This window comes from Colobus angolensis, unplaced genomic scaffold (genome assembly GCF_000951035.1).
Source record: "Colobus angolensis palliatus isolate OR3802 unplaced genomic scaffold, Cang.pa_1.0 Scaffold125, whole genome shotgun sequence".
Lineage (NCBI taxonomy): Eukaryota > Metazoa > Chordata > Mammalia > Primates > Cercopithecidae > Colobus > Colobus angolensis.
Genome location: NW_012113697.1, coordinates 3,241,821 through 3,261,432, shown reverse-complemented (window position 1 = coordinate 3,261,432; position 19,612 = coordinate 3,241,821). Strand labels below are relative to the sequence as shown.

At 39.5% G+C, this 19,612-nt stretch overlaps 1 long non-coding RNA gene across 2 annotated transcripts in view; it reads left to right on the top strand.

Moving 5' to 3' along the window:
* Positions 1-19,612, top strand: part of LOC105505413 — an 87,714-nt gene that overhangs the window by 23,402 nt on the left and 44,700 nt on the right. Inside the window, exons 2-3 of one of the 2 annotated variants that reach the window (XR_001000741.1) lie at positions 11,377-11,538; positions 17,350-17,657. This is a non-coding gene — a long non-coding RNA (uncharacterized LOC105505413). The remainder of the gene's footprint in view (positions 1-11,376; positions 11,539-17,349; positions 17,658-19,612) is intronic. The other variant, XR_001000740.1, reaches the window with a different exon arrangement.

Below are 19,612 nucleotides of genomic sequence, written 5' to 3'. Positions count from 1 at the left end.
AGCCAGGATGGTCTGGATCTCCTGACCTTGTGATCCGCCCGCCTCGGCCTCCCAAAGTGCTGGGATTACAGGCTTGAGCCACCGCGCCCGGCCGATTATTGCAATTTTATAAACATGTTAGCAGTGTCTCTACAGAATTCTTCTTTTAAATCCTGCAATTACCCATCTTCATTCCTCTATGTTTTTTAATACTCCTCAAAATCACTTTTTCGAGTTACAAAATAACATAATTAGGAAATTAATTGGGAAATATCTTAAACTTACATATTATTTAGGAAATAAATACATTTATAACCAATGTCTTTCCTTCTAGTAATAAAATTTATTTCACTTTTGTGCCATTTTAATATATCTTGATAATATCTTGGAGCATTTTTTAACACAGATCCTGACTTTTTAGCTTGTTCCTAGTTATTATGTATACTTTCTTGAATAAAATCTCTTTTCTTTAAAAAATGCTCTTTGGTTTTTGAAATGTCTAAAAGAGTTATTGTGGCTTTTGTTGTGGTGGCTGGTTCTTGTTTACTTTGTTTTTAGCCAACTTTCTGTGTAACTCACTAGTCTGAATAGATTTTTACTGCCTATCTTGATTTTCCAAGGGAAAAAAATGAAAAAACATCATATATCACCTGAAAATGACAATGTTGTCTTTTCGCCATTGACGACCCTTCTTGTTAGAATTGTTTGTTTTATTGCCTTGACTGGAACTTCCAAGAAATGTTGCATAATCGTAGTGATGGAAGATACGTATCTGACGCTTCTGTGAAACTCTTCTGTTGTTTCACCATTGCATATAATCTTCAGTGGTTTACAATAAATAGATTTTGTATCTCATGTCAAGAATTGCCTTTTTCCCAATTTTCTAATATTAATATTTGATTTTTATCTAATATATTTTTTATTATGGTGATTATAGAATATTTTTCTCTGGCCTATTTATGTTATATATTTTAATAGTAGCTCTCCTAATTTTCTTTCTTTAGAAAAAAATGCAACTTGGCCACGAGACATGATGTTTTTGACATAGTATCAGATTCAGCTTCTTTCTATCTTCTTTCTGATTATACAAATGGGAAGATAGTTTGTGTTTTCCCTCTCTGGTGCTAGTGCTGTCATTTTAGAGCCAGAGTTAGGATAGCTTCATAAAACCAATGAGGAAGCTTTGGATCGTCTATCCTCTCAGTTTTATAGAGCAGAAGGATGATCTGTTCTTTCAACTTGGAAAAACGCTGTTCATAAAAACATTTGAGCCAGAGCCATTTTTGGAGGTAAGCCTTTGACAACACTTTCAATGTCTTCCTCAGTTATTTTTTTCTATTCAGGTTTACTGCTCCACCCTGAGTCAATTTTGGTCATTTATATTTTCCTAGAAAATCATCCCTTTCATTGAGATTTTCAGGTTTATTGGGACAGAGCAGCACTCAGTAATTCTCTAGCAGTGCTTTTACACTCTTTCTTATCTATAGCATCATTCTCTTGTACCTAATTTTGTATATTTGTGTTTTCTTTTTTATTTTTAGTTAGACTTGTAAAGTTTGTTTATATTATTGGTTCAGATATGGTACTACAAAGGTCCAGATCTCAGATTTTTAAAATAAATTTTAAGACTTTCTTCTTTGCCAATGAATTTCTACTTCTTTCTCCATTTTCTCTTTCCTCCTTTCCTAAAGCACATATTATGCCATTCTTTTCTCATATCTTAGTTAAATACTTATTTAATATTCACCTTTTCTTATTAATAATAAGATATTTAAAACTGTGCAATTGCCCATGAGTGCAACTGTGGCAATGTTGCATAGTTTTTCATAAGCAGCCTTCTCATCAATATTTTCAAAGTGATTCTGAATTATAGTTTTTCCTCTTATAGTTAGAAAAGCTATTTATTTAGGACATTGTCTTCATTTTATGAGTTTGGGTTTGTTTCATTTAAACTGGCATCAGTAATTTATATTTATTTTTACTACAGTATGTTTAGATCCTGCTATTATAAAATTTCTGCTCTGGGAAATATATTAAGGTTTATTTTGTAAATAAATATGTGATCCAGTTTATATTAATGTTTAATGTATATTTTTAAATAAAATGAATTCCATTTTTGGGGCTCAAGTCTGTACTACCAATGTCTATTATAGTACTTTCGTTAGCTTTCTTAAATTCATTATAATCTTCATTATTTGTGACTTTTTGTATCTTTTAGAAACCAAGAGTGGTAAATTATTTTATTGGGTTTCTATACATTTCTCCTTGTATTTTTAATTGGTGTTCTTCGTGTACTTTGAGGTGATGTTGTTCAGTTATGTGTATGAGTTATATTTTCATAGTGAAGTGCGCCTTTTGAAATATGACTCCCTTTTTTAAAGTAACATTTTGTGCCTTGCATTTTGATCCAATATAAATATTTGCACCCATCTTTCTTTGAGTGTTTATGAGTAAGGCTTTAACTATCAATGTTACTTTTAACTTTTCTGCGTCATTTTGATTAAGATGTGTTTTCTTTAAAGAAAAATAACATTAATACATGCTTCTAATAGTTGTTTCAAAAGATTAAATAGAATAACACAATAAAAACAAATAATGTAGTATTTGACATATAGAAAATGCTCAATGAGTACCGACTAATAATTTCATGAAAAGCATGCATTCAATTTTCTTTTTGAGACGGAGTCTTGCTCTGTCACCCAAGCTGGAGTGCAGTGGAGCAATCTCAGCTCACTGCAACCTCTGCCTCCTGGATTCAAGTGATTCTCCTGCCTCAGCCTCCCAAGTAGCTGGGATTACAGGTGCCTGCCACCATGCCCAGCTACTTTTTTGTATTTTTAGTAGAGACGGGGTTTCACCATGTTGGCCAGGCTGGTCTCGAACTCCTCACCTCAGGCGATCTGCCCATCTGGGCCTCCCAAAGTGCTGGGATTACAGGCATGGCATTGAATTTTTAAAACAAATTGAAATTTCAGAATTATAATTCAAGACGATAGTCTTTATTGTTATATATTTTATTTTAGGCATTCTTCTTAACATCTGCTCTCATCCTTTCTATTTTTCATATGCTTTTCCTGGTTCTTTCTTGTTAAGTCTACTTTACTTCCTCAGGCCCTGTGCTAAGTGTAATGGATGCTGCCATGAGCAAACCTAAAGGGCTTACATTCTAGAAGGAAAGGCAGACTCAAATCAAATTATTGCTCAAACTACTGTGTGAAATTACAACCATGATACATGCTCTGGGATACGTGAGCGTAGACTCGCAACTACCACCTTAGATTCATATAACATTTGCAAAGCACTTTTCATACATTATGTCCTGTGAGGAAAAATTGCAGTCATAGAAAGGTATCCCTTGACACTACATGATTAAAGGGTAGATGGTTATTTCTTTCAAAACAGACATTTCTTATACAAAATGTCATGTACCACTCACTCTCAGAATCTGTCATTCTGAGAATACACAGAAATTTTGCCCATTAATGGGATTCAACATTTTCAGGGGAGAAAGGCAGTAGAACATTCCATTTCTTTCTTTCTTTCTTTTATTTTATTTTTTTTCTGAGACGGAGTCTTGCTTTGTCGCCCAGGCTGGAGTGCAGTGGTACAATCTCGGCTCACTGCAAGCTCCACCTCCTGGGTTCATACCATTCTCCTGCCTCAGCCTCCCGTGTAGCTGGGACTACAGGCGCCCGCCACCACGCCCAGCTAATTTTTTGTATTTTTTAAAATAGAGACAGGGTTTGATCGTGTTAAACAGGATAGTCTCAATCTCCTGACCTCATGATCCACCCACTTTAGCCTCTCAAAGTGCTGGGATTACAGGCATGAGCCACCACGCCCGGCCTGAACGTTCCGTTTCTTAGGTAAAACATCCAAGAATGCAGTCTGCAACCCTACCACTTTAGAACGAGATATTAGATGTTCAATAAATATATATTACGTGTCTTCTATTGACTAAGAACTGTGCTAAGCTATGTAGATGCAATGAAAATAAGACAGAGTTCCTGTCTCACGGACTAGGCCACCCGTATGAGAAGTTCCGTAGTGAGGACCATGGAACACAGAAGACTCAGAAATTGAACAGTACTTGGGGATAATTGTAGCCTTCTCCATATACTGAAATACAGAAAAGCTGTATCTTTCCTGCAGTCAGAATTGTGTAAAGATGGAATGAGTTTTCTGATGAGAAAATATGTTTTTCTCCCACCAGTCTGTGGACTTTCAACTTCTTTATCTCCTCTTTTGTCAATGATAGATGTCCCATATGCACGACTTTTTAAAGTGTTTATTACAGGAATTTTCAAAGATTCAGTGGTATTAAAAATAATATCATAATTATCCACGTACCCAATCTCCAACATCATTAAATGATAACATTTATCCAAATCTGCTTTGAATCTCTAATTAAGAAGCAAAATTTTAAAGATGAAGTTGAAACCTCATTTGTCACCCTACTGATCCCATTCTTTTTCTTCCTGCCCCAGAGTTTGTGTGGCCCTGAAGTTGATGTCACTCTTTTTCATTCATGTTCTTGTATATTCACTGCATCAATACATCTGACTTTTTTTTCTGGAAACTTTAACCCCAAACCACTTTCTTGCTCAAAACCCTTCAGTGGCTCCCAACTGTCTACACCAATGATCCCCAAATCAAGTCATCTTCTGAATCTTCTCAGGAGTTCCAAAATTATATAGATTCCTGGGTTGTCTTTGGGGACTTTGCAAATTTTCAGGGTTTCTCAACTTTCAAGCTATTGAGACTAGGGGCTACACAATTCCTCATGGCAGGGTCTGCTCTGTGTCTGATGGGATGTTTAGCAGTGTCCTGGCCTCCACTCATTAGGGGTCTGTAGCTCCCCCACTAGTTGTAACAACCAAAAATATTCCCAGAAATTGTGATATTAATCACGTCTTTTATTTTCTGTATTGTGAAGCTTTGATACCTGGAGCCTTGCTCACCCTGGAAGGCTGCTCTTCTCAGAGTTAGCCAGTTCCTAGGGATAATAAACAACTCGTCTGTAAATATGATTTTCAAATACAAACCAACCCATCCGGAGCCCACACAACAACCACCTTCTCTATTGGGCTGTCACACTGCAAGCCACTCTCCACCTGCCCTGATAACCCCAGGGCCAGGGTCCAGACAACTAGGGACAGCCCTGTGCCCCAGAGTCACTGAAATTATCCAAACTAGCCGATCATGAATCTGCTTACTCTGCCTCAACTGTTCCTGGCTGCAAGAACCACAAGAAAGCTTCTTGCCCACAGTCCCCACTCCCCCGACTCCTGACCGATCGAGATGCTTCCACACCCGGACTGTGTGGTGTGGCCTGCCCTCACTGTCAGCAACAACTTTGTTGTCAGTGGCAGCTGTCTTCTCATCTTTTGGCCTTATTACAGCTCAAATTTTCTACAATCCACTGTATTTTATTTTATTTTATTTTTTGAGACAGGGTCTCACTCTGTCGCCAGGTTGGAGTGCAGTGGTGCAATCTCAGCTCACTGCAACCTCCACCTCCTGGGTTCAAGTGATTCTCGTGCCTTAGCCTCCTGAGTAGCTGGGAGTACAGGCGTGCACCACCACACCCAACTAATTTTTGTATTTTTAGTAGAGACGAGTTTTCACCATGCTGACCAGGATGGTCTCGATCTCCTGACCTTGTGATCTGCCCACCTCGGCCTCCCAAAGTGCTGGGATTACAGGCGTGAGCCACTGCGCCTGGCCAATCCACTACGTTTTAAAGCAATTGCCAAGTGTCTTGTCCCAGATTGAGAAGGACTAGGTTAATCTGAAACCTGGAAATCTGTATCTTAAAAAAAATTATCTAAGTGATGTGAGATCACTGGATTTGGGAACCATGAACTTTTAGACTCTAGGCACAAGAGCTGAGTCTGGCCTTCAAGGCCTCTGACAATCTGGCCCCATCACACATGCGTTCCTTCTCCTCTCTTGCCACACATGTTGCTGCCTTGCCCCTTCGTCTGCAAAACTGATCCTTGAGGACATGCTGAGCCCTCTCACTTTCAAATCTTTGCTCTAAATGCAGACTCTGGCTTTTCCAATGACCTCTTAGACTTCTAATCTCACAGGCATTTTAAAAAATAATACATGTTTGTTTACTAAAGGAATTAACTCACCCCTTCATGGTGACACATCTGAAACAGTTAAAAGGCTACTCTCATGCCTTAATGTTTTACAAACCCTCACACAAATATGAGGCAGTAATTACAAGTTTACACTCTCATAACACAGGCTAAGGCCCTTCTCGCAGTTTAATTTTATATCTGTTGCTATGGTTATTTGATTCCTGTCTCTCTCCCACACTAGACTAAAGATTTCCCAAGGTCAAAGATCAAGTCTATTTTTGCTCATATCCACATTACTTTACAAAGTGTCTGGCAATAAACATTTGGTGCACAAATGAATTAATTGATTAATTAACCGACTAATTAATTCCTATCTTATCTTGTCTTTTCAACTGGATTTCAAACGTTTGAAGATTATTTTGCTTCCAAGTTTCCTTTCAACCCTGTAAACATAGTTATGTTTAAACAGTACATATTGAAACAATAAATGATTACTATTATCTGAACTGCATTAGTGTTATCAGTAGTACTTTACTGAGACTACCGACAGAAGCCAAGTACTCATTCGATTTATGTTTTTAAATGAGCAGAATCCCTTTGAACAAAAAACAACTGCATTTGCAGAGCAATATGATGTTATTCATGACCATTATGTCATCGCCTATTCAGAAAGGACAGATTTAATGAAAAGTGAGCATTAGTGCCTAAAACCAAAAACTATCCTTGCGTTTGACGAATGTCATTATGGTCAGGATAATTCCAAAAATTGAATTGAACTAGCAGAAAGTGTCTTCTGACATTTTTTATTTCTGTTTAATATATGGAGATACATTAAACCTGAGGAAAACAAAGTTTGTTTTTCCATATTGGTGTTTTCCCTCCACAGTGTCTTCATTTCTTACTTACAGAGAAGAATGCTAGTATTTTCTTTTTTTTTTTTCTTTCTTCAGAGTGATAATTGTGTGTGCTTAGGAGACGCTGACTTGGCAGTTAATTGTGAGAACATGGGAATTCCCAGCCCCAGCCCCAACCCCTGGGCAGGTGGGGCCTAGAAGCTTGGTGTAGACAGTTACACCCCCGGCCATGGTGGGGAGGGCGTGGCCTTTGGAGGGTTGAAGAGCAGGAGCAGTGAATGGTTTATTCCCAAAAGACTTCTTTCTGCCTTCATCATTTTAACACAATGAAGACCTAATTGCTCCTCCAATTTTAGATGTAGTTTGTACCTACAGGGCTTGGAACACTGAAAATAAAATACTGAATTACAGACAGCCTGCAGGCATTCTAGAACAGTCTGTCTACCTCTCTCAAAGAATAATTATGAAGCAGCGCCTCAGAGTTCAGGGAATTTGTCCACCATCGTTTGTATAATAACTGCCAGTGCAGAGATCCTGAAAAAAAGTCTCTGTTCTTTCTATGATGTACAAACTTCCTTAAGAAAATAAACCTGCACTTTGAAATTTATATTCCAAGGCTTGAAAACAAAAGCACATCGCTGTTTCTCAAAGCAAGAAAAGATTTGTTCTAAGTGGCTCCAGAGGTGATTGCTGTTCAAAGAGCCGAGATAAGAACCCACAACCACTTCACATCATCAGCAGACAGGAGCAGTTCACGCCAGACAGCAGGAATCAGCTCAAATCCACCCTGTGTCCTTGCTCACTCTTTCTGTCTGGCTCCCAGTCCCACCCCACCTCCATCCCCACCTCTATCCCACGGCCTCTTCCTCTTCTCATCCCCGGCATCTCCCCACTTTCTTACCTAGTATCTGACTCTCTCCCTCCCTTCCTTTCTTTCAGCTGTTCCCTCCCTCTCTCCTCTTTTCTGTGCCCCATAACCATCCTTTTCTCTCCTTTCTTCCTTCCTACCTTAGAACTGTCTGCAACCCTGTTTAAGGTTTGGATCTGCCATTGATCCCTATAAAATTAGATGCACTAAAAATAGATGTACAGAGTTGCCTTGAAGTCAAAGTGGAGAAATCTGAGAACTCTTTCTCTTTCACTATATTTGAACCTTCTTTATCATTAATAATGGCTGCTTAGAGCACCTTAGAATGGATATACCTTATTTTGGGAAGCTTTCTGAGAGTGGGACTTCCCACCCTCTAGGAATTCAAGATGCAACCATTCACCCATCTGTTGGTCTCCAATAAGCCCATCATGTATTTACTACAATGGGAATTGGTTTATCTAGAGAATACATGAGACAAACAGGACTCTCAATGAGTCCAATAGAAGTGACAGCCCAAGTGATAGGGACAGGAGGCAGGGAAATTCTAGGCAGAAGTGGACCAGTCTCTGATGAGGGCCCCATCCTTAAGCCTGGAACTGTGGCCCAAAGTGAGAACTTACATTCCTGTTTTCCTGCTCAAATGTTGCCTTTTCCAAGACCACCCATGCCCTGTCCCACCCCCATCCTGTGCTGTAAAAAACCCCAGGCTCAGCCAGCACTGACAGGAGAAGCAGTTGGGCATCAGAGACTACTGTTGGATGTTGGAGACAGGTGGCTTGACTTCAGAGGGACAGCTTGATGGTATAGCTTCAGACAGGAGTCTGGCCAGGGACAGCTGGATTTCAGGGGAAGATTACCTTCCCACTCCATCCCCTTTTCAGCTCCCCTTCCCACTGAGAGCCACTGTCATCAACAATAAAATCTCCTGCATTTACTACCTTCAATTCGTTCTTGTGACCTCATTCCTCCTGGACGCTGGACAAGAACTCGGTGCCACGAGTGTGGGTGCAAAAGGCTGTCACACTGACCCTCCACTGAGCTGTTAATACTTAAGCTGTCTGCAGACGGCAAAGCTAAAAGGGTACTCTAACACTTTTTCTTGGGCTTTGGGGGTTGTGGACACCTTCCCCCAGATGCTGCCATGGGGCCAGTATGGAGTTCATTCTTGCCAGCACCCAAAAGTGCTCACCCTGGCTCCTGCACCTGATCACCTGTGCTCCCCCTCCTGCAAGCAGTGGAGCAGTGAGTGAGTGGAGTTGGCCCCTGCTGGCACCCATGCACTCCCGTTTCCACCCACGAATGGAGTCAGGGAAATATCCTGCTTCACAAGCACCAAGTTTGGTTTAAAAAACCACTCAGTTAAATGGAAGAAGAGGGAGTAGAAAGAGCAGGAAATAGGGGTTCAAGGCCAGGCCTTCCCAGCCAAGAGAGAGTAAGTCATGGCACCCAGACACTTCATTGACAGAAGCCCTGTCCTTCCAGGGCTCTTAGATTCCCTCCCTCAATCTGGCCCCAAGTATAACTGCCAGCCCCTTGGAACTCTGCATTGGTAACCCAGCCTGAAATTTACTGTGAAGCTCAAAGCTAAACAAGCTGATGACCACAGCTTCTTCCTTGTCCTTCTTCCCTGTCCTTGTCCAGCTCAAGTCATAGCAGCCCACAGATATTTTGAACAGGACAAGAGCCTCATGATCTTCACTTGCCTTTATCACTTTACATCCAGAGATCAGCTTATGAAAGCCTCATAAATGAACATATGTATAAGCCCATTTTGATGACAGATCACTTTCAAAAAAACACTTTGATTGAGATATAATTGAAACATAATAAACTGTCCATATTTAAAGTACACTATTGGGTAAGTTTTGACATAGGTATGTGCTGTAAAACCATCACAAAATGTATCTTACACAATTAAGATAATAAATGTATCCATCACCTGTAAAGTTGGCTTTTCTGTTTGTTTTGGGTTTTTTCAATAGACTTTATTTTTAGGGCAGTTTTAAGTTCACAACAAAATCGAGAGGAAAACACAAAGATTTCTCATACATCCTTGTGTCCATACACGCACAGCCTGACCCCTTGTTGTTCTCCACCGGAGTGGCACACTGGTTACTGCTGATGAATCTTCACTGGCACATCCTTATCACCCAGGTCCATAGTTTATATTAGAGTTCGCTCTTGCTGTCATACATTCTATGAGTTTGGGCAAATGCATACACCAGGATAGCATCAGGCAGGATCATTTTTTGCCCTAAAAGTCCTCTATGCAAATGAATAGGATACGTAAAGCGCAGATCACGTTTTAGTAAAATGTTGCCTTGTTTTGATTTGACAACGTAGGTGATACTACCACTCACTGGAGAGAATGTAAAAATAGAGAAAAGATGACCTGAATCCAAATCTCTTTTTCCTTCTGAAGTTCACTGTTGATCCCTTAGCCTCCCCCTTTCTTTCTTACCCTATTTATAAAGTTTTTACTTTCTAATACAGCCTGTCAATATTTTAAACCTTTTTTCATTAGCAGCACACTGCATAGTGTGGGGGAAATATCTTTATTTCAAAACTAATTGTACATGTAATCCATGTTTACATACATGTAGACCATAAGACAGTTCAAATATTTTGGGGTAGTGTGAGCTCAATCTGAGTTCAGGCATTCCAAACCCTGATAACCCAGCTGAAAGTTAATGCTGGGTTATAGGATTTGGAGTGCCTGAACCATGTCATTGGGTAATGAACTTTGTTTTACACTGCCCTCTCCCTCCATCAATTTGCCCCCTCCCTGGTTCTCTTTCAGGTCCTGCACATGTCACGTATTCTCCTCCCTCAAGGCCTATGCATTTTTTCCTTTCAGTTTCTAGTGATGTTCTTCCACATCCTTTACCTAGATATCCTCTTCTTACCTTTTATGTCTCAAATAAAATATAACATCTTTCTTGTGAAACACCCTTAACTAAACTTCCTCCCTGTTCTATCTCATACCCCTTGTCCTTTCCCTGTAGAATTGCACTGTCCAGTAAGTAGTCACTACCTGCATGTGGGTGTTCAAATGAAAATTAATTAAATTTAAATGACATTTGAAATACAGTTTCTCAGCACATTGTGTGCATCTAAAGTGCTCAATAATCGTATGCAGTTAGTGACTACCATATTCAACACATAGGTACAGAAGATTTCCATTATCACAGAAGTTTGCACTGGAGAGTAGTCCATCTAGATCATTTAGTATAGTTCCTAATTTTACATTAATTTTGTGGGATGTTTTTGTTTGGTCGGTTGATGTTTGCCTACTTCTGGACTGTATACTTTATGAGTGCAAGAATCACAAAATATTGATCAGGGCTCCATACATATTTTGGGGATGAAAGAATGGCATGAATCAAGTCCAAAGCCAGTACATTGCAAGAATACACAAGAGAGGAAACATATGTGCAGATGAGAGGCAATGACCCTCATATTTCTAGCTCTGGTTGGAAAAACCATGAAAGTATACAGAGGGGAAAAAAAGGATACTGGGCTGTCCAATTAACAATGGAGTAAAAACATTTTTTCCCATTCTCCTTCCTAAAATCAAATAAAGGCAATAAGAAGAACGAAAAAACATAGAAGAAAAAGCCTCTTGAAACCGAGAAGCATCTGCAACCACAAACTACAAAATACAGCTGCTAAACAAAATGAAAGTTGGATCAAATTGGTGGCAAATATCAAGAGTGAATATACTCCACGTCACGGTACTGCAAATGTCAGTTCCATCAACTTAAAAAGGCCAGCCAGTGGCTCCTTGCTGGAACGTCTGGATGTGGGGACTGCTTGAGCAATGGAAACATCTGCAAGTCCCATTCCACGTTATCTAGTGACAGGGAGAGCCGGTGCTGGATGATAAATTACACAGACACAGTATCATTGTGAATAGCCAGTGGCCTGCATGGCGAGGTAGAGAGGTGGCAGTCACCATCTACTGAAATGCGATACACACTAAATCCCGTCCCATAAGTACGACTACCTATTACACACAGGTAATCGATGTAGTCATTCCTTGGAGAAAGTGGGAGGAAATTGAGCTGTTAGCAGAAACCCACTCCAAAGTTTGAGAAAGAGTGCCTCGTGCCCTGTAAAATGTCCTCTGGTACTCCTCCTCCTCCAATTTTTTAGCAAATGCTTGACCCAGGCAGAAACGTCTCCCATTTAGAGATAAGTAATAATCAGAAAAGATCCAGCCTGAGAAATATGCATAGATATAACTGGATGGAAGAAAGAAACATGCCAAACAAAAGCCAGATGGAGGCTAGACCTCAGAAGAATTACTCTGCAAGCAGAACAACAGTGCACACAAACATTTATCCAGAGTCAAAGAATTGATGAGGGTGCCTGCGAAAATCAGAGCTCAAAGAAGAGATATAGGGATCAAAGAAGGCATGATACGGCAATACAAAGAAATAAATGTGAGCTGAGAGAGATCTGGTGAAAATGCAGAAGAGAAAAAAAAATTTTAAGCTAAAGCCATGCTGAAATTAAAATAAATATTGCTGAGAAAGAGAGACATGAAGGACAGGCTGAGTTAGAAAGAAATGAACAAAGCATGTGGAAAAGCCAAAGAGTTACAGAGAAAATAAGACATAGTGAATAAATATGCATGGAATTTGTGAACCCCCCTAAAGGAAACTGAACAAATGTAGTAGAAATAAAATATCCAAACATATGACAGAAGATATTTTATAAAACAAAGGTAGATACGCGTCTTATGACTGAAAGATCACACTGTGTCCCAAGAAAAACTGATCAACCACAAGAAAAACTGATCAACCAAAACATAGCCATTAAATTTTTTGGCTTCCATGATTAGAGGTAGTATCCTATAACATCCAGCAACTCCTCTGTATGTCTCCCCAGCCTCTCAATAAATAACCAAGCAAAATAAACACATACATTTTTAAAAGCTACCTATAGGGCAAAAGAAAGAGTCAAACTGGGTTCAAAGTTCTGTAAAGCAATGTCTGCAACTCCTCAGTTAAGGAATGGGACCAAACGTTTTACAGCAAGGTGAACATATTTAAATATGCAGGAACGACATAAACATAGCATCCATAAGTCCTTGTGGGAAAAAAACAAAGTATCTGATAACTTAATTGAGATTTCCAAGAGACAAATGAAAAGACATGAAAAAAAAATTGAAAATGTTCGTTAAACCAACTTAAAGAATTTCAAAAACTATAGCCACAGAAAACAATATAAATTTTTCTTAATGCTGAAAAAGTAGAAAACATAATGAAATTTTCTATTTGGAGGGTGATCTTTTCCTTAAAAATTCCTTGTAGGCAGGGTCTGGTGGCTCACACTTGTAATCCCAGCACTTTGGGAGGCTGAGGCAGGTGGATCACCTGAGGTCGGGAGTTCAGGACCAGCCTGACCAACATGGAGAAATCCCATCTCTACTGAAAATACAAAATTAGCTGGGCGTGGTGGCACATGCCTGTAATCCCAACTACTCGGGAGGCTGAGGTAGGGGAATTGCTTGAACCCGGGAGGTGGAGGTTGTGGTGAGCTGAGATCGCACCATTGCACTCTAGCCTGGGCAACAAGAGACTCCATTTCAAAAAAAAAAAAAATTCCTTGTACAGTGAATTATCAAAATAAAAACATAATTATAATTGTACTTCATTCAGTTACAAATAAAACATATCGCCTCAATATTTGAGTAATTGAATCTTTAATTTAAATAAAAATAAGGCCAGGCACAGTGGTTCATGCCTATAATCATAGTACTTTGGGAGGCGGGAAGATCTCTTGAGCCCTTGGCGTTCAAGGTGGCAGTGAGCGACAGCTCACTGAACTCTAGCCTGGGTGATGGAGGAGTGAGACCCTGTTTCTAAAGACATGAAAATTGTTAAAAATTAAAAATAAATAGTAGGCTGGGCACGGTGGCTCACGCCTGTAATCTCAGCATTTTGAGAGGCTGAGGCTGCGGATCACAAGGTCAGGAGATTGAGACCATCCTGGCTAACACAGTGAAACTTTGTCTGTACTAAAAATACAAAAAATTAACCGGGCGTGGTGGTGGGCGCCTGCAGTCCCAGCTGCTCGGGAGGCTGAGGTAGGAGAATGGCGTGAACCCGGGAGGCGGAGCTTGCAGTGAGCCAAGATGGCGCCACCACACTCCAGCCTGGGCGACAGAGTGAGACTCCATCTCAAAATAAGTAAATAGATAAATAAATAAATAAATAAATAAATAAATAAATAAATAAATAAATAAATAAATAAAATAGTAAATGACCCCCAAAATCTGTACAAATGATGCAAATAATTTACAAGATCATCACCACTACAAACCAGCAAATCATGGGCCTGCCAGGATTTACTAAAACCTGTGCAAACTATACTACTGAGAACGTGGCTGCATAATGGCACTCACTATGGCTGAGTTGCTCATAAATGTGCTTGCCAGGAGATGTCTCATAATCTGAATTTCTCACATATCATAATTCTCATGAGTCTCACGGGACCATCTTACGCCATAACTTTAAAAAATCAGACAGACGTGGGCAGGAGAGAAGCTAAAGAAAGTATCATTTCTTTGGTTTCCTCACCTTTCATAGAAACCATCAACAGCTACTGTCTGAAGATGATAAAAATAAAGACATATGCATGTGGTTAGACAATTGTATGAACATATGTATCAGATGGAAAACACACACAGCAAAACAAATACCCATCGCAAAAAAAGAAAACAAAGGAAGTATTTATAATGAAGTCATTTAAAATAAACATGAGCGTAACTCCCCGAGTGACCTCCCTAAATAAATAGCAGCACTACTTCCCATAACCATGCTCCTTATTCCTATTTTCCTACTTTATTTTTTTTCCACAGCACTTCACCACCACCATTGCATATTTATTTGTTGTTATTATTGTAATTTTTTGCCTCTCCTAACTAGAAGTCAATTCTACAAAGGCAGAAATTCTAGTTTGTTCACTGCTGTATCCCAGCATCTAACATCATAGCTGGTATAACTGTCAGTGCTCAATAAATACTTTTTTAAATAAATGTATGAGTAAAAACAGAAAACTGATACAAAATGAAACTACAGAAATGAAGCCAAACAAAGATAACATAACAATAAATGTTAATAAAACAAATTCAGTTATTCAAAGGAGAATAATCACAGTATGGGTCAAAAGCATTAACCAAATAAAATATACTGGTTAAAATATGTAAGCTCTGAAGTAAAAATGCAAATTTGATTTCCAAATCAAAAGTCTTATCAATCCTCTTTTAAGATGACATTCTGAGGCTACAGGTGGCTAATCTGTGTAAGGCAAGACATAGAAGAGTGCCCAGTACATGGTGCACAGTCAGTAACTATTAGGGGCAATGGTAAAAGCAGAAGTGAGCTTGGTTTTATCAATGGTGACAGCAGTGGTAACTCAAACCAAATGACTTCATAGGGTTACAATGAAAAGCATCAGTGTCAATCAGAATGCCTATAATTAAAAAGTCAAAAAATAACAAATGCTGGTCAAGTTGCAGAGGAAAGGGAACACTTATACACTGGGGTGCAAGCATGAATTAGTTCAACCATTGTGGAAGACAAGACAGTGTGGTGATTCCTCAAAGATCTAAAACCAGAAACACCATTCGACCCAGCAATCTTATTACCGGGTATACACCCAAAGGAATATAAATGATTCTCTCATAAAGACACATGCACATGTATGTTCATTGCAGCACGATTCACAATAGCAAAGACAGAGTCAACCTAAATGCCTATTGATGGTAGACTGGATAAAGAAAATGTGGTACATATATGCAATGGAATACTATGAAACCATGAAAAAGAATGAGATCATATCGTTAGCAAGAACAAGGGTGGACCTGGAGGCCCTTATCCTTAGTAAACTAAAGCAGGAACAGAAAACCAAGTACAGCATGTTCTCACTTATAAGTGGGAGCTAAATGATGAAAAACATGGATACATAGAGGGGAACAACACACACTGGGGCCTACACGAGGGAGGAGGAAGGGACGAGGGAGAGGAACAGGAAAAATAACTAATGGGTACTAGGTTTAATACTGAGTGATGAAATAATCTGTACAACAAACCTCCATGATACAAGTTTACTTATGTAACAAACCTGCGCATGTACCCCTGAACTCAAAATAAAAGTTATATAAAAAAAGAAAAAGAATCTGTTATCATGACAGTATAAAAGACTGAGTCTGTTGTGGTCTGGAGACTGTGAGAAACATTCTCCAAGGAAATTATATTTAAGCTGAGACCTGAAGGATAGATGGGAACTAGTCAGGCAAAGAGCAAGACAGTGGGCAGAGAAAATGGAAAACGAAATTCGTGTGTGTGGTAGGGGAGGAGAGGAATAGCATTCAAGCATCAGCAACAGCACGTGTGAGCGGAATACATTGCAGAGAAGTGCCAAATACTACAGCCTCGGGAAAAAGTCTCATCCCCACAGCACACACTTTAGTTAACAGACACTGCAATGGGAATTTTTGTTGTTAATGTATTCAATTGACTTAACAAATACTTATGTCAGCTCTTATGTGCCAGGCACTCTATCAGATGCTGGGGATAGAACCAAGGTATGCAGAGTCCCTTGGCTTCACGGAGCATACAGTGGGAAATTTTTAAAAGTAAATGATAGGCACACTGGGTTTTACTATGAAAAATAGCAGAGTGCCACAGAAGCATACAGCAGATAAGCCTAATTTAATTCTGGGGTCCAAAAATAATCCTAGAAAGCGTAACTTTTAGGAGAACACTCAAAGGAAAATTAATTGCTCTTAAGGTGAGTGAGGAGGAATGAACAAAACATTTGTGAAGGTATTGAGGTAAAAGAAAATGTAGCAGTAGAGCATTTGAAAGAAATGCAGTATGTCTGAAACAAAGAGAACCAGAGAGAGGGAGAGCAAAAGAGTGTGAGAGAGAGAGGTGCAAGCAGGGAGAAGCTGGAAAGAGACAAGGCATGATAGCCTCCATTAAGAACTGTATTTCCAGTTGGGCGCAGTGGCTCATGCCTGTAATCCCAGCACTCTGGGAGGCTGAGGAGTGCAGATCACGAGGTCAGGAGTTCAAGACCAGTCTAGCAAACATGGTGAAACCCCATCTATACTAAAAATACGAAAATTAGCCAGGTGTGGTGGCGGGCACCTGCAATCTCAGCTACTCGGGAGACTGAGGCAGAATTGCTTGAACCGGGAGGTGGAGGTTGTGGTGAGTTAAGATCATGCCACACCACTCAAGCCTGGGCAACACTGTGAGACTCCGTCTCAAAAAAAAAAAAAAAAGAAAAGAAAAGAAAGAAAGAAAGAGAATTGTATTTCCTAACTCCATAAGAAATCATTGAACATGGATTGACCAATCCATTTTTCATGTAATTTGAAAGATTGTTCTGGTTATTGTGTGGTAAATTGCTTGGAGCAGCCGAACGTGGAAGCTGCAGAGGCCACATGTATTTGCCAGTGTAAGTTTTGTTGTCCTATGGTAATAAATATCCCCCAAATCTCAGTGGCTCAAATAATAAAAATGTTTTTCTCACTCAGGCTGCACATCTTTCATGGATTCTGGTCCACCTCGTCCTCACGCGGGGATGCAGACTGACAAGTTTCCACCATGAAGGGTTGTTATGTGCCGTAGCAGGGAGAGGAAAATGGAGCAAATCAGTCACCAGCTCGTCACCCAGCAGAGTGTCCCACGTCACATCTGCTGATATGTTATGGCCAAAGTACATGACTATCTCCAAGGAGCTGAGAGGTGAAATACCGACATTCGTCTGGATGGAGTAGAACCAGGAGAGTCGTAAACATCCTATGGACTACACACCGTTTAACAAGATGTAACAGTATTCTAGGTAAGAGACCATGGAGAGGCATTTATGAAAGCATTTTTCAATCTAATTAAAATCACTAAAATTTGTCGATTAATTGGATGTGAGAGTTGAGGGAGATGGAAGAGTCAGGGATCATTTCCCTGTGATGGATAGGACAAGTGGATAAATGTTGTAAAGTATCCTGAGTTAGAGAACGTAGAAGATATTTTGGAGTGGGAGAGGGAACATTCAAACAGAGATGTCTAGTACACAGCTGGAAATGAGATCAGAAGAGAGGTCTGGGCCGAAAAATAAATTTTAGAGTGTTTGACATCCAAATGGTACTTGAAACCAATGGAACAAAGATTTGTATGGGAGGGTAAGCAAATCATTCTTCTTTGAGACTGTCTCTATTTTGGCACTGAAAGTCGTATGTCATGCGAACATTCTCAGGCTTGAACGAACTGCAGTAGTTGGTCACCCTGTGAGAGTGTGTGAATAAAAAGAACACCAAGACAGATTTGTGAGGTGAAAACATGTACTGGTCAGGTTGAACAAGAGAAGTTGTCAAATGATACTGAGAAAAATAGTCATGAAGACAGAAGACAAGTCAGAGGAATATCAGAGTCCCAGAAAGCAAGGAAAGAGTTTCAACAAGGAGAGAGTGAGGGGCCAACAGGGCCAAATGGTACCCCAAGGTTAGGTAGGACTCAGATTGCAAATGTCCATTGCTGGGGGACTGGAAAACAGCTGAAACAAGACTCCCAGTTGTTCACGCAGCCAAGCAGAGATCAGGCAGGGAGGGGACGGCTTGTCCAAACACAGGAGGCTGACACATCAGGAAGGGGTCTGAGCTTGTCCTGGGTGTAGTGACCAGATACGGTAGATAGCATGGCAGCTTCTCACATAGCAGAAGAGAAATGATGCAGATCTAGGTTCTTGACTTGCAGTTCACTGGACACCTCCTCAGGCTGCTGGACTGCAGAATTCCAAAGGAATTCATTTAACACATAAGAGAAATCAAAAAGGATACCCCCCAATTATACAAATGCAGGATACAGATAAAACTCTCTTTTAAAGGTGAATAGAGAGAAAATAGCCAGCTGGGGCCTATGGAGGGACTCTGAAACATAAATGAAGATAAACTATAAGAAACATAAAGAAAATTTTAATAAACATGATTTTTCTTTCTCAGTACAATTCAAGAAAGCATGAATCAGTTATTGGGATTTTTCCTATAGAGTTGGAGGAATTCCTTACATATTTTGGGTATTAACTCCTTATTAGATATATGGTCTACAAATATTTTCTCCCATTCCACAGGTTGCCTTTTCATTCTGCTAATTGTTTTCTTAGCTATACGGAAGCTTTTTAGTTAATATAATTCCACTTACCTATTTTTGCTTTTTTTTTTTTTCTTTTGCCTGTGCTCTTGGTGTCTTATAGAAGAGATTATTGCCCAGACCAACATCTAGAAGATTTCCTCCCATGTTTTATTTTAATATTTTATGTATCATGTCTTATATTTAAGTGTTCAATCCACTTTAGTTGATTTTTGTATGTGTCATGAGATAGTGCTCTGATTTCATTCTTTTCCATGTGAATATCTCATTTTCCCAACACAATGCATGAAAGAGATTCTTTTTTTCCATAGTATATTCTTGGCACTCTTGGTAAATATCAGTTGACCATATATGCCTGGGTTCCATTCTGGGTTCTGCATTCTATTCCATTTGTCTATATATCTGTTTTGATGTCAGTACCACACTGTTTTGATTACTGTAGGCTTTAAGGGTCTTTAGTGTTTCCAAATGAATAATAGGATTTCTTTTTCTATTTCTGCAAAAATGCCGTTGGGATTTTGTTGGAGATTGCATTGAATCTATTGATTGATTTGGACAGTAGAGACATTTTCTTTTCTTAAGTTTTTAAGCTATCTCCTACAGGAAGGAAGAACATTTTAACAATATTAATTCCTTCAATCAATAAACACGAAA